Source organism: Jaculus jaculus, chromosome 14 (assembly GCF_020740685.1).
Source record: "Jaculus jaculus isolate mJacJac1 chromosome 14, mJacJac1.mat.Y.cur, whole genome shotgun sequence".
NCBI lineage: Eukaryota > Metazoa > Chordata > Mammalia > Rodentia > Dipodidae > Jaculus > Jaculus jaculus.
In genome coordinates this window covers 78469258-78482917 of record NC_059115.1, presented here as the reverse complement: position 1 = coordinate 78482917, position 13660 = coordinate 78469258, and positions in this window count along the sequence as shown.

Below are 13660 nucleotides of genomic sequence, written 5' to 3'. Positions count from 1 at the left end.
CTTACACATTTTCCATGCCCACTTTTGTAAATTTCCTTGGCCTTGGTGGGTGTGCTTTAAGTCAACCTTAGTGTTGAGCTCTCTTTAGCATCTGAATTTCTGCTTTGGAACGTATTTAGTGTCCTCAGGGTCTGTTTCCATCATGCTTGGCCAGGTTGTTAGGCTTGCCGTGGAAACAGCACTCTTATTCTCTTAAGCCAGTTTCTCTGTGGTTTCACCTGGGCTCTAGCCACTGTGTTGAGGTGGTTTATCGCCTGTAATAGAGTCAGCTATCTATTCTTGTCTTGTTGATGAATTTTGGTTGTCCTTGGTTCTTGCTGATTTCTGAAAAAGAAAAAAAAAAAAGTATTTTCCAACAGAAAGTGAGATCAGGATAGTGTAAATGGGATAGAAATTATTAATTTGTAGCGATTTTAGTGGGTGTGGCCTCACTTTTAGCCAAAGACAAGTGGTAGCTTCTCCTCGTATTCATAATTTTAGTCTCCGTAGGACTGTGACTTGGTTCCCAGTTCCACTTATGGGATACTTTCCTCTGAATAGAACTCATAGCCAGTTAGAGGGCTTCTGATCACCCACTTAGGCTGGGTGCATTACTGCACAGGTGTGCAGCAAATCAGTTGCTCTTATAAGACAGCGTACCCTGCTAGCTCACAATTTTGTTGGCCATTTTTCGCCAGTCCCTTTGGAAGCACCTTTCAGAACCATAGGGCTAACCATCTGGGAACTGGCTTCCATCCAGATTCACCCAGATCTCTCAGGGTTCCGTGTTAGCAACATGTGGTGTCTTCAGCTATAGGCGCCTGCCTTTTGCCTCAGGTGGGTAATCAAGCGATTTGGTAGGCCTGACTTGTTTCGGTAAACTCATAACTCTCTACAATCAATAGCCCAGTGTGTGTTGTAACCAGTTTCTGGTACTGGGAATTACTAGCCAGATCCAATAGTTTTACAAGGAGGTTTATCCCACCACCTCCAGGGACCATTTTATCAGACAATTGCCCCATTCGTTTAATGGGATTAGGTATGTATTTAGTCTCCTGTCCAGAAGGATGGTTTCTATAGTACCACTTCATTTTGGAGTTGGTTTTGTGTATATTTCCCCTCATTCAAACCTTTCCATCCCTCTCACCTGTCCTTCAAGTTGCTTGTGAGGTGTGCCTCCAACCCAGGTTAAGAACCACAGATGAGGGAGAACACATGGTGCTTGTATTTCTGTGCTTGTGTGAGTTTGCTTAGCATGATCTTTGCTAAGTCTGAACATTTTCCTACAAATTTAATTTGTCTTTACTGCTGAGTAGAATCCCCTTGCGTCTATGTGTCACACCTCATTTTGTGGGTAATTTCTTGGCTCTGTTTATCATACATTTGTCTGTACCTAAGCTTTTAATCCTCATGAGAGCCCACTGGTTGAATGATTGTTTAGTTTTCTGGGCTACTGGGACATTGTCTTTCCCTACTCCTATATCATGGAGAGTTCCTCTATTTTTCTTCCAGTTGTTTGAGAATATCGGGCCTTATATTGAAGTATTTAGTCCATTTGGAGTTGATTTTTGTAGATTATTTTTGTGCATCTGAGAGGAGTGGGTCTAGTTTTATTTTCCTGAATGTAGCTATTAAGTTTGCTCAGCACCATTTGTTGAAAATACTGTCTTTTTTCTAGTGTACAGTGTTGGTTCCTTTGTCAAAGATCAAGGAGCTATAGTTGCTTGAACTAAGGTATGGGTCTTCAATTCTGTCCCATTGGTCTATTTGCCTGTTTTTATGCCAGTTTCATGATGTTTTTGTTACTATGGCTTTGTAATATAGCTTTAGAATGGGGTAATTCCTTGAGAGGTGTTTCTTTTGCTGAGGATATTTTTAGATATCCAAGACCTGCTATTCCATATAAATTTTGAGATTACTTTTTCTATCTCTGTGAAGAATTACTGTTGGGATTTTTATTAGTATTGTATTGAATCTGTATATTGCTTTTTGGTAGAATTGCCATTTTCACAATATTCTATTTATCCAGGGCATGGAAGGTTTTTCTCTCTTCTCAAGTATTCATCAATTTCTTTCTTGAGTGTCTGATGTTTTTATTATATAGCTTTTTCATTTCCTTGGTTAGTGCCATTCAAAGATATTTGAGTTTTTGTGGCTATTGAAAATGAGACAGCCTCATGATTTTTTTCTCTGTATATTTGTCTTTTTGATTTTTATGTGCTGATTTGTATCCTGCCATGTTGATAAAGGAATTTATCATCTTGACAAGTTTTATGGTAGAGTTTTCAAGACACTTATGTGTAGAATCATGGCTTCTGCAAATAGGTCTGATTTGACTTCTTCCTTTCCAATATGCATCCTTTTTACATTGTTCTCCTGTCTTACTGTGTGAGCTGGAACCTGTAATACTGTGTTGAAGAGCAGTGGTGAGAGTGGAGATCTTTGTTTTGTTCCCCATCCTAATGGGAACTCATTGAGTCTTTCCCCATTAAGAATGTTTTGGCTTTTGGTGCTTTCTTTATAGCCTTTATTATGTAGAGATACAAGCCTTCCATGTCTCATCTCCCCAGTGTTTTAATCATGAAGCGGTATTGTATTTTGTTGAAGGCCTCTTCATTGATTGAAATCATTATGTTTGCTGGTTACTGTATTTGTTTATTTAGGTGGTACATTTTATCAACTGATTTCTGTATGTTGAGCCACTCCTAAGACTCTGGAATGAAGCCTACTTCATGGAGGTGGATAACGCTTTTCATGTGTTGGTGAATGCAGCTTGTGAGGATTTTCTGCAGGGTTTTTACATCTAATTTCATAAGGTGTATAGGTCTATAGTTTTCTTTTCTTACAGTATCTCTGTCTGGATTTGGTATTAGGGTAAAAGCAGGTGTTGGGGAAGATTCCCTGCTCTCCGATTATGTGAAAAAGTTTCAGAAAAAGTGGTTTCAGTTCTTTGATAAAGGTTTGGAAGAATTCAGCTGAGAATCCATCAGGTCCTAGACTTTTCCATCTGAAGAGATTTTTATTACATTTTCAATCTTGATAGATATAATAGGTTTATTTAGGCGCTATATCTGCTCTGAATTTAGTTTTGGTAGGTGGTATGTGTCTAGGAAGCCATCCATTATTTTTCTGAGTTATCCGATTTTGGCGCATGTGCTCATGTGGAGACTGCGTAGTCTATAAGTCTCCTCTGAAGAAAAAGGCAAAGACAGGAGCAGAGCTGCATATGCAGACGGCAGCTAATAAAGCTCACTTAAGAGAAATTGAGCCTTTTAAAGAGAGGTTAAAGTTGCAAACATGTGGAAGGTGGCTGAAGCTCAGTTATGAGAAACTGAGGCTTTTTAAAGAGGGATTAGAGTCACTAATGTGTGAAAAATAGAATCTAGGAGCTTGCGTAGGGAGATTTAGGAGGAACCTGCATGGTATCTGCCATGTGATTTCCCCATGCAGGGAAATTAAAAGGGCCAATGGCCTGGCTCAAGGACAAAATGACAGGGCAGAGACCAAGAGAACCAGAGGAGAAATGAGACGTGAAGACAGTCACACTCATGGTTGCCCTGAGTTCAAAGAAATTGCACAGGTAGTAAACCTACATTTGGTGAGAGCACCTGTGTGGTAGATATGGGGTGTAAAGGAAGTACACACAGCGTAGATTGAGAGAACAGAGGACATTTCTGCAAGTAATCAATGTGAGAACTTATTTTAAACCATAAAACAGAGGCAAGCAGAAAATTTTAAATCAAGAAGCAGTACTCTGCTCTCTCAACCCTACCCAGGGTTGAGGCCAGACTCATTTGTGTCCAAGCAGCCCTGGAGAAATGCCTAGGAAGTGCATATAAACAAGGAATGCAGCAAGACAGAGAGCTATAGGAAGTCCACATCCTTCCCAGTGTCAGATCCACATATGCAAGGGAAGAGTATGTTGGTTTGTAGATTAGATTTGGAGGGCTGGGCCAGCCCAGCTGGGCTGGTTATGTAGGTAGTGTGCTAGACGGTGGGTATTAGGGGACATTGTAGACCAACCTTGTGCCGACATGAGCTCCATTTCTGCCAAGAGTTTTGTTCTTGTTCCAGGGCAAGGTGGCATGTGGGATGGCATCTCCTTTGTTCTCTCTGGGCCTCAATTTCTCACTGAAACCACCTAAAAGAAGCTAGCTTTCTCCCATCCTCCTTCAGTGCCAGCAGTCCAAATCTGAGTAGGTGTGTTTGGAAAATCACTTTTCATTCTGTACTGTTTATTCTTGGATGAATGAAACAGCAGTGGATTTTTCTCTAGGCAAATGAAACACAATAGGAAAAGAAAATGTGTCATATTATTTCATATCAGTCAGCTAAGCTTTGGATAGCACAGGACAAAAACATATGATGGTCAGTGCCTCCAGCACAGGCAACAGCTGTTTTGAACATGATGATCAGGAAAAACAGCAGCAAATGCAAAGGAGTTTCTGCTACAGTCAGTTTCGTGGGCAGCTCAGATACTGATGGGGAAACTATGGGCGACTGTGAGCTCATTCATGAGGCTTGGCACCTCAAAAGTACTAGAATGTTTGTTTTTCTTGTAAGAATAGCAGGTTTCTTGGCTGCTCAGGCCAAGAAGCTGTCTTTGCCCTTTCTTTCTCAGCACAGTATGATCCAGCACATGAGACCAAATCTGCATCCCTCTGAGTGTCTTGGGTCATCTCTCTTCCTCTCTCTCCCATATTTGGGAAAACTTTATAAAACCGTGATGAGAATAGATTGCTTTCCTGGGCCATCCCAATGTGAGATACTGTACACATTGTTAAATAGTACAGAAAGGCTAGTCTTTAATGACAATGATTTAACACTTTCTATAATTTATAGATATTTGAAAAGTTATGTTTTGGTGACAATGCTCTTCTATTAACTCAAAATAATAGTCCTTACAAAAACTCCAAGATTGGTAGGTTTCTACTTGTTTGAATCCAGTATCTTAGGCATGATTTTTTTTTTGTTTGTTTGTTTGACTTTTCTTGGTAGATAAGTTAAAAACAAGAAACAAGCTGGGTTTGGTTGCACCTGTCTTTAATCTCAGCACTTGAGAGGCAAGGGTAGGAGGATGGCAATGAGTTTATGGCCACACTAACAATATATAGTAAACTCCAGGTCAACCTGGGATAAAGCATGTGTCTACCTTGAAAATAAATAAATAAATTATACACACACACACACACACACACAAATTGGCTACAATAACAACAGCCACTCTGTTCTCAATTCTAAGAATATTGCAGAAAGTTTGGTTTCTAGAAATTGATAAGGGAGTTGTAGTTTGCCACCTTCCCCTGTGTTCATAAACTGATCCTAAACCTCAGTCTGAAAGGGATATCTTTCAAACTGATATATTTTAGAATCCTGTGATGAACTGGTCTGAAATGAATGAGCTGTCAGTTCTGATATCTCTATCCCACTAGCAGTAGATTAGAAGCTTTAAACTGCCCAAGGGAGAGAATGGAAAGATGCAATCTACCCACATAACAAAGAGAGAGATCCAGATGTGCATATGTAGCTCGAAAGAAGAATTGTTCAAATAATTTAAGCTTTCTTTCCTGTTCAACACTGAAGAAACCCCTTCTTTAAAAAGAGTATGTGTAAGAGAATTATCTCTAAATGAATGTCATCTTTGTTTAGACATGATGTTAGGATAATTACCTAAATTTTTATTTTCCTTTTATTTGTCTACTCATCATTAGAGATAAATAATGATAAGGTTGTGTGAAATATAGTACTAGTTGATTTTGGGTTTAGCATTGTTTGTTTCCCCCCAACCTCCCATTCCCCTCCCCCTAACCCCTTTACCCACGTGTCTGGGCACTAGGGTGCCTGTCGGTTATGCCAGCAACTCTACCTGATCCAGTGAGAACATGCCAACGCATGCAGTAGTTGTCTTCCTGTGATTGTGTGTTCATTGAGTATGATCTGTTCCAAGTCCACCCATTTTCCTGCAGATTTCAAAGGACTTCTCTGCATTCATCTATCATTATATGTGTGGTATATTATGTTGCCTGATTTCCATATGTTGAACCATCCCTCTATCCGTGGAATGAAGCCTACTTGATAATGGTAAATAATGTTTTTGATATGTTGTTGAATTCAGCTTATACGAATTTTGTTCAGAGTCTCAGCACTTGGGAGGCAAAGGTAGGAGGATCACTGTGAGTTCAAAGCCACCCTGAGACTACAGAGGGAATTCCAAGTCAGCCTGGGCTAGAGTGAGACCCTACCTTCAAAAACCAAATAATAATAATAATAATAATAATAATAATAATAATAATAATAATTTTGTTCAGGGTCTTTGCATCTAAGTTCATCTTGGATCTCTGGTTTTGGAATTAACCTGATACTAGCTTCCTAAAAGGAGTTGGGGAGCTTTCCCTGTTCTCCAATTATGCAAAACAGCTTGAGAAAAATTGTTTTCAGTTCTTCAGTAAAGGTTTGATTGAATTTGGCTGAAAAGCCATCTGATCCTGTACTTTTTTTTAGGGGGTGGGGAGGTGTGTTGATTAGCTTGTCAGTCTCATGGATGTGACAGGTTTGTTTTTGAGATTAATCTACTCTGAATTTAGTTTGATAGGTGGTATGTGGCTAGGAATTCATTCATTTTTTTTTTTTTTTCTAGATTATCCAATTTTGTGGAGTAGAGGTTTTGGAAGTATCTCCTGATGATTTTTCCAATTTCTCTGATGTCTTTTGTGTCCTTTCTTTTTCATTTCTGATTATGTTAATTTGATACTTCTCCTTTTTTCATTTGATCAAATTGGCCAGAAGTTTTCAATATTGTTTATATTTTCAAAGTACCAGCTCTTCATTTTATCAATTTTCCTAATTGTTTTCTTAGTTTTTTTTTTACTCACTAATTTCCACTCTGATCTTATTTATGTCCATCTAGACTTCTTAGGGTTGAATTTTTGTTTTTCCTTTAGGCGGACAGTTAGGTTATAACTGTGTGGTTCATTTAATCCCTGCCATGTCAGGTTGTTTTATGGGGTTTGGTGCATTCTTGGACTTTGTACTTTTTTGCGTCTGCTCTAGTTTTTATTATTTTGATCTTGTTCATGTAGGCTCCAATATCTGGATGGGACTTCCTTTTGCATGGGTAAGAAAGTTGTCTTCAATAATTTTGTTGAAGATATTCCTTTGCCTTTGGTTTGAATTTCTTCCCCTTCTTGTGTACACATGTCCACCATGTCCACCATGTCTACCGTGTCTACCAATGTTAGGCCGTTTTAGGGTACCCACACACTTCCCTCATGTTTTGTTCATAAGACTTTGTTTTAAATTTCTTCAAAATTTTGGATTTCCTAGTTGTTTCTTCTATCTTGTCTTTGTAATCTGAGGTTCTGTCCTCCACATGATTAACTCTGTTCTTGAGGGTTACTAGGGAGGTTTTAAAGGTTCAGTTTGGTTTGCTTGTATCTTCTGTTGCCTTTTTCTTTGTAGTATTCAACCCATTTTCAATTTCTAATTTCAGGTCATGTTTTGATTTTTTTAAATGCTTTTTGGAATTCATTCTTGCATGTACTTATATCTTCACTAAAATTTACCCACTGCTTATTGGTGTCCTCTAGTTTTTGGCTCATCTTCATTTATCTCTCCATTTTGGTCTCTCTGGTTATCTTCTATTAGGTTAAGCCTAGTTAAAAACAGTAGTGTGGATTTCATTTATGCAATTGTTGACTTTTTTTCTGATTTACTACTAGTACTGCCACTGGCTTGTACAGGATCATGTATCTTGTGTTTTCATTTTGGGATTTTATTCTGGTTGCCTCCTCTATGTTTCCATTAGAGACTTCCATTGTGGGACTAGGCAACCTTGTTGTAGATCTTTTAGTTTGTTGTTTCATGGTTCCTTTTATTTTTTTCATCATTGCATCTTTCATTGCTATTTACCATCTCAGTGTGGGAGTCTTATCTAATTAAGGAGGAAGCAAGAGCAGTTTTCCCTTATAGTGTCTTCAGTGAGTGTTCCCTTTTAAGTCTGAATAGAATGGGCTTATGATGGCTTTGTATTCGGGGATGTGCTGGTTGTAGAGGCCATAAGAGCACCAGAAGTTCTGAGCTGGTGCTTACTACTAATGGTGGGATTGGCGGTCTCTGATCACTTTGACTTGGTCTCAACTGTGTCTTGCCTGTGGCTCAGGGTCCACAGTAATTTGCCTTGTTCTACTGTACCCAAATGGGACATTTATGAACTACTCCCTGGTGCCCCCCTGGCAGGTGATTGCCTGATATTCCTGTGTCCTCTTCTGGGGCCAATGGTATGTCCCAGGTAGTCAGTGGGAATGTGGCAGAGCATTTCAGATGGTAGGGGTCAGTTGGTTTCAAGCCCAGGGTAGCTCAGGGAGTTGGCCAAGAAGCGCACACAAGGGCACAGGGTATGGAGGGTCTGTGGTCGCGGAGGAAGGCAGCCTGTGAGACAATCCACCAATGAGGCGAGACAAGGAAGCCGGGCAAGCGGTGGAGGGCCTTCTCCAGTGCAGGAGAGGGCAGAGTGGGCCCGGGGCTCTGTTGGGGGGTGGGGGGTGTGGGAGTGGGGCTTGAGACAGGGATCAAGGGCACCTGCAGTATCCTTGCAGACAGGGGAGCACGGCTGGACCATGGGCTCAGTCACCCAGAAGAGGCTGCAGGAGTGCTGTGGTACACTGGGGCGTATGGCCAGGCCACGACCCGGTGGTGGAGGCTGCTGCAGACAGTGGAGCGCAGCGGGGCAGAGAAGTGCAGGTGCGTGCAGCAGTTCCCCGGAGGGGGGCCCCACGGGCTTTCTAAATCTCGTGTGGTGGTGGTAAGATACGGCCCTTGTGTAGTGGCAGCTCCAGAGATCCTCCTTAACTAGTTTTCTAGGGTTGGTTAATTCTATATGTGACATTGTTGTGAACAGTGTAGAGTCTTTCCTTATATCCCAGAGGCAATGGTAGCAAGTAAGAATTCGTATTTTACACCACAGATTGTATACCCATTATTTTCTGTTAGCTTATGCTCTCTTTAAAATTCTATTATCGTTTTCTTAGAGTTCACTTTCTAATTCCACAGAATTCTCTCCAAGTAGACTACCTAATGTTAGGTCTTCCGAATTTGCCCTAAATTGTAAAGTAGAAGGTAGCTTAGCTGACTAACTTGCCCTTCTGAGCATGACCATTTCTGCATCCTCATCTCTTTTGAATTGTTTGGTTTTTGAGACAGGATCTTACTTACCCCAAGATAGCCTGGGACTCACTATATAAAACATTCCAGTCTTCCTGACTCTGCCTTCTTACAACTGAAATTAAGCCTTGCACCAACATTGCTAGGTGGTGTTTCTTTACCAACCATAGTCTTACATGTCTGCTGTCTTCCCGTGGGTGGTGAATTTCATTCCTCTACATAGATACACAGAATGTTACCTAGATTCATCCAGAGTGCCTCATCTCCTTATAATAAATCTCAGTAAATTTTACTCTTGGGCTCTATTCACTGTGCTAAAAGAAAAAAAAAAAATGTCCTATGAATGAGAGTCACAGAAAGGAATTGAGATAATTGGTTGATAAATAGCAATTATTGTCACACTATCTTTAGGGAATAAGATAAATTAGCTTGAACCCTTAGGGTTTTTATGTAGGCCTGGTTCCACAAATAAGTATTAAGGAATTGATTATTATCTTGAGTTTTTTAAGACTTTCAGGCGAAGGCTTCTGCTTTTCTTTGGAGAAGATGTTTTATTCTATTGTTTATCCTGTTGTTCATTGCCTATAATAAGTTTTAATTTTTTGAATCATAGCAATTCTAATATTACATTCCATTATATATATGTCACCGAATGTTCCAGTAAGAGGAAAAAATCTGCTATTTTGACAAGCTGCTTTGTTTTGTAATGCTTACAAGCTTTATTTTATTCTTGTCAAAATAATTTTTGCTTAGAAATTGCCTCTGTGCAAAGGCAAAAGCAAAAAGTTTAAGTAAGAGCTTATGGTATCCATTTGCCTAGGAATCATTTATCTTTTGTTTTTCTATTCATAATCACCCTATCTGGTGACATGATCATTGGTATTTCACCATTTCTTTAAAACATGCTGTATTATTTTTCCCAGGAATTTAGTGCAAATATCTGTCATCTAGTATATAAATTTTGACACACAGAAGCAGGCAGTGACAATGATACTACAATTGCTTTTGGATGACAAACATATGTTGTCCAGACTCAGGCATGTTAAAATCTGAGGAAAAATATATCTATGGACTATGCTCAGTAGTGTTATTGTAAGGCCCACTTTTCTGTCATCCAGTCAACTATAGTCTGAAAATATATTAGTGGAACACCCTACAAATGCACTCCTCAAGTTTTAAGTCGTGTACCCTTCTGACTGTCACGAGGCAAGGCTGTGCCTTTCACTTAGGGAAGCTAGGAATGTGACTTGTGTTGTCCACTCCTCCCCTGATAAATATGATTCCATAAGGTCAAAGTGGCTTTCTTGGTTATTAGAGCAATTTGCATGTTATTTGTGTTTCTGCTCAGAATATAACTTAAATTCATAATGGGCCTAAAACACAACCATGTTGATACAGACAATGTGAATCGATGGAGAGAAGTCATGTGTTCCCATTCATTGAAAATATGAAATTTCTGGATTTGACAAGGAATGGAAAATTTGTATGTTAAGGGTGTTTAACTATACTATAAGGCTTCTGTTTTCCACAAAATTATAAAAGAAAATCAAACCATCCATTTTTTCTTGTAATTGAGCAGAAAGCTGCAAACATAATACATTATTATATTCTAAATGCTTTGCTGAGTTGGAAAATTTATTAAATTTGTGAGTGTAAGACAGGAACAGAAGACAGGTTTCAAACAGTGGTAAGCTCTTGTCCTATAAGACGTTAACCTTTTTTTGAGGCTTCAGCAAGAAACCCATGAATGAGATTTGCAAAGTCAATGGCTAAATCAGAGTATTATTATATAGATTTTTGAATAAGTTTCAACTCAAATATGACACTAATTGGAGAGGCTTCTCTTATGAGTTAATATGTTGTTGATTTATATTGGCAGAGTGTAAGAAGTTGGTCATGGAAGATCTTAACCAGTTGAGATGCTCAATAGAGTCTTCATTGGTTAAAAAGAAAATGCATGTTACAGAAGAACAGATGAACTCTAGTACTGTATGGAAAGGCTGGAAGGCAGAAGATAAACCAGATATTTTGTCATAAGCAAAATTTCCAAAAACTCTCAAATACAAAAGCAAAGTCATCTGGCCATGATTTCACAGCGTAAGAACAGAGCACTGGGGGCAGCTGCCTTGTTTAGTTTGCATTTCTACCAGGTCATTTCATCTCAGAGGTGAAAACAGCAAAATTACAGCTAACACTACCAGGTAGTTTCATCTCAGAGGTGAAAACAGAGCAAAATTACATCTAATACTTAGAGAATGAAGGATTAGAGTTAGAAGTTAAAGTGGTACTACTAGCTAGTGTACCTGGCCATTCTGAAATTGTTATGGGAATGAAACTTGCATTTTTGTTGGCATTTGGGGTTGAAACCAGAGCTAGGCAAGCACTTTACCACTGATCTGTATCCTGAAACATAACTTAGTGAGATTTCTGTCATCTGAGAATCCTTCAGTTTGTCAAGTTCATCTACTTCACTGGTAATTAATCACAATTAATCACCAAGTGATGCCTACACCAATCTGAATAAAATACAGTGGCAGGAACCATTCACTGTTGTAGATGCTACACCATTCACTAAAGATGCAATGGATGAACTAAAATTAGAATCTACAATGCCCCCAGGATGTCTTCAAAAGTTTTGGTTCCTTTGAACGGCTTTCTAAGGGATCAATTGAGAAGTCAGAAAAATCATTCACTCAGCAAGACAGGATGATGAGAAAGATTTGCTGGCATGTGTGATGAAGTAGGCGGCAGCAGTGGAGGGCATGTCAGCAAGGGCTGAGAAGTGTCTGTTGTCGAGGAATTGGGAGAAGCAGTTGACATGTCCCTTAAGGGTGAAAAGGACAAAAACAAACAAACTGAAGCCAAAGCAGCAAAATGGAAATCATAGAAATTTTCCGGTGTTTCAAATTGTACATATACTGAAGGACAAAATTTTGGGATATGAATGCCTATATATATATATATATATACGTATATATATATATATATATATGCATTTTAAATTTTTATTTATTTATTTGAGAGCGACAGACATAGAGAGAAAGACAGATAGAGAGAGAAAGAGAGAGGGGGGTGCGCCAGGGCCTCCAGCCACTGCCAGGTATTACTTTGTTTTATAATATATGCATTCATGGGTTGGAGAGATTGCTTAGTGGTTAAGCGCTTGCCTGTGAAGCCTAAGGACCCTGGTTCAAGGCTCGGTTTCCCAGGTCCCACGTTAGCCAGATGCACAAGGGGGCGCACGTGTCTGGAGTTCATTTGCAGTGGCTGGAGGCCCTGGCGCACTCCCCTCTCTCTTTCTCTCTCTGCCTCTGTCATTCTCAAATAAATACATAACAAAACAAAAAAAAATTAAAAATCATAAAATTCATATGGAGCAATAAGAGACACAAAACAGTGAAAGTGGTGATGAAAAATAAAAAAAAAATGGTAAAGTAGAAGAAATAAAACCTGTTGGATATCATCACTAAATTCAACTTAAAAATATACTATAGGGCTATAGATACTCAGCACACAGATTACTGGAATAGAATGCACAATCCAGAAATAAGTCCATGTTTTCATTACTACCTGATTTTTTGACAAAGGCAATAAGAACATAGTGAGAAAGCAGAGAGTTTGGCCAAACCGGACGGCAGAGAATGAAGAGTATTCCACACATCCCACACTCAAGTCTGATGCTGTGAAACTCTTAAGTTGCATTATGCAACATTTCAAGACAATGGTGTAGCCAACAATCTTTTCGATATGACCTCACATGCACAGCCCAAAAGAACAAATGGTATTATATAAAATGAGGAAACTTCTCTAGAACAAATTAAATAACCTGATTAGGAGGAAAACTACAGAGCTTGAGAATATATATGCAGATTCTTTGTTAAGATACAAAAGAAATACAGAAATGGGAAGGGTTACTATTCTGTATCAACATGTGGATAAGTTGGAAACTAAAAATAAAACATGCATTTACAAAGATGACTATAAAAATATCCAATTGATTAGAGTTAGGAAAGTGTCTAGAAAATATTGTTCCACTGCATTGTGTCTTGGATTATTTTATATCTGAGCCCATTATGATCCACTGAATTCATGGGAACTTTCCCCCACAGTAGATATTCATTCAAAAGATTTCCAGCAAGATCCATGTTCCATGGAGCATTGCCCACACTTGTCTAATGTAAAGGTTTGGTGTTGCTGGTTAAGGTTTGATCATTGACAAAGATCTTGCAGTAGCAGAAGTATTATTTTGAATATAATAATTACGATTCTACATGTTTTTAGCCTAGAAATAACACAGTATTTTCAATTTCTGTTGATTGTCTTAGAGAAAACTCTCAGAGTATTGATGAGTGTAGGTAGCCAGATTGATTGAAATTTGGAGAAACGTAACATAAAACTGAAATACGACAAAAAATTGTGTTCATTAACCTCTGTTTTTTTTTTGTTGTTGTTGTTTGTTTGTTTGTTTCAACATTGTCATTTCGATCTTAGTCTGTTTCCAAGCTATGTCTTTCATTCTTTT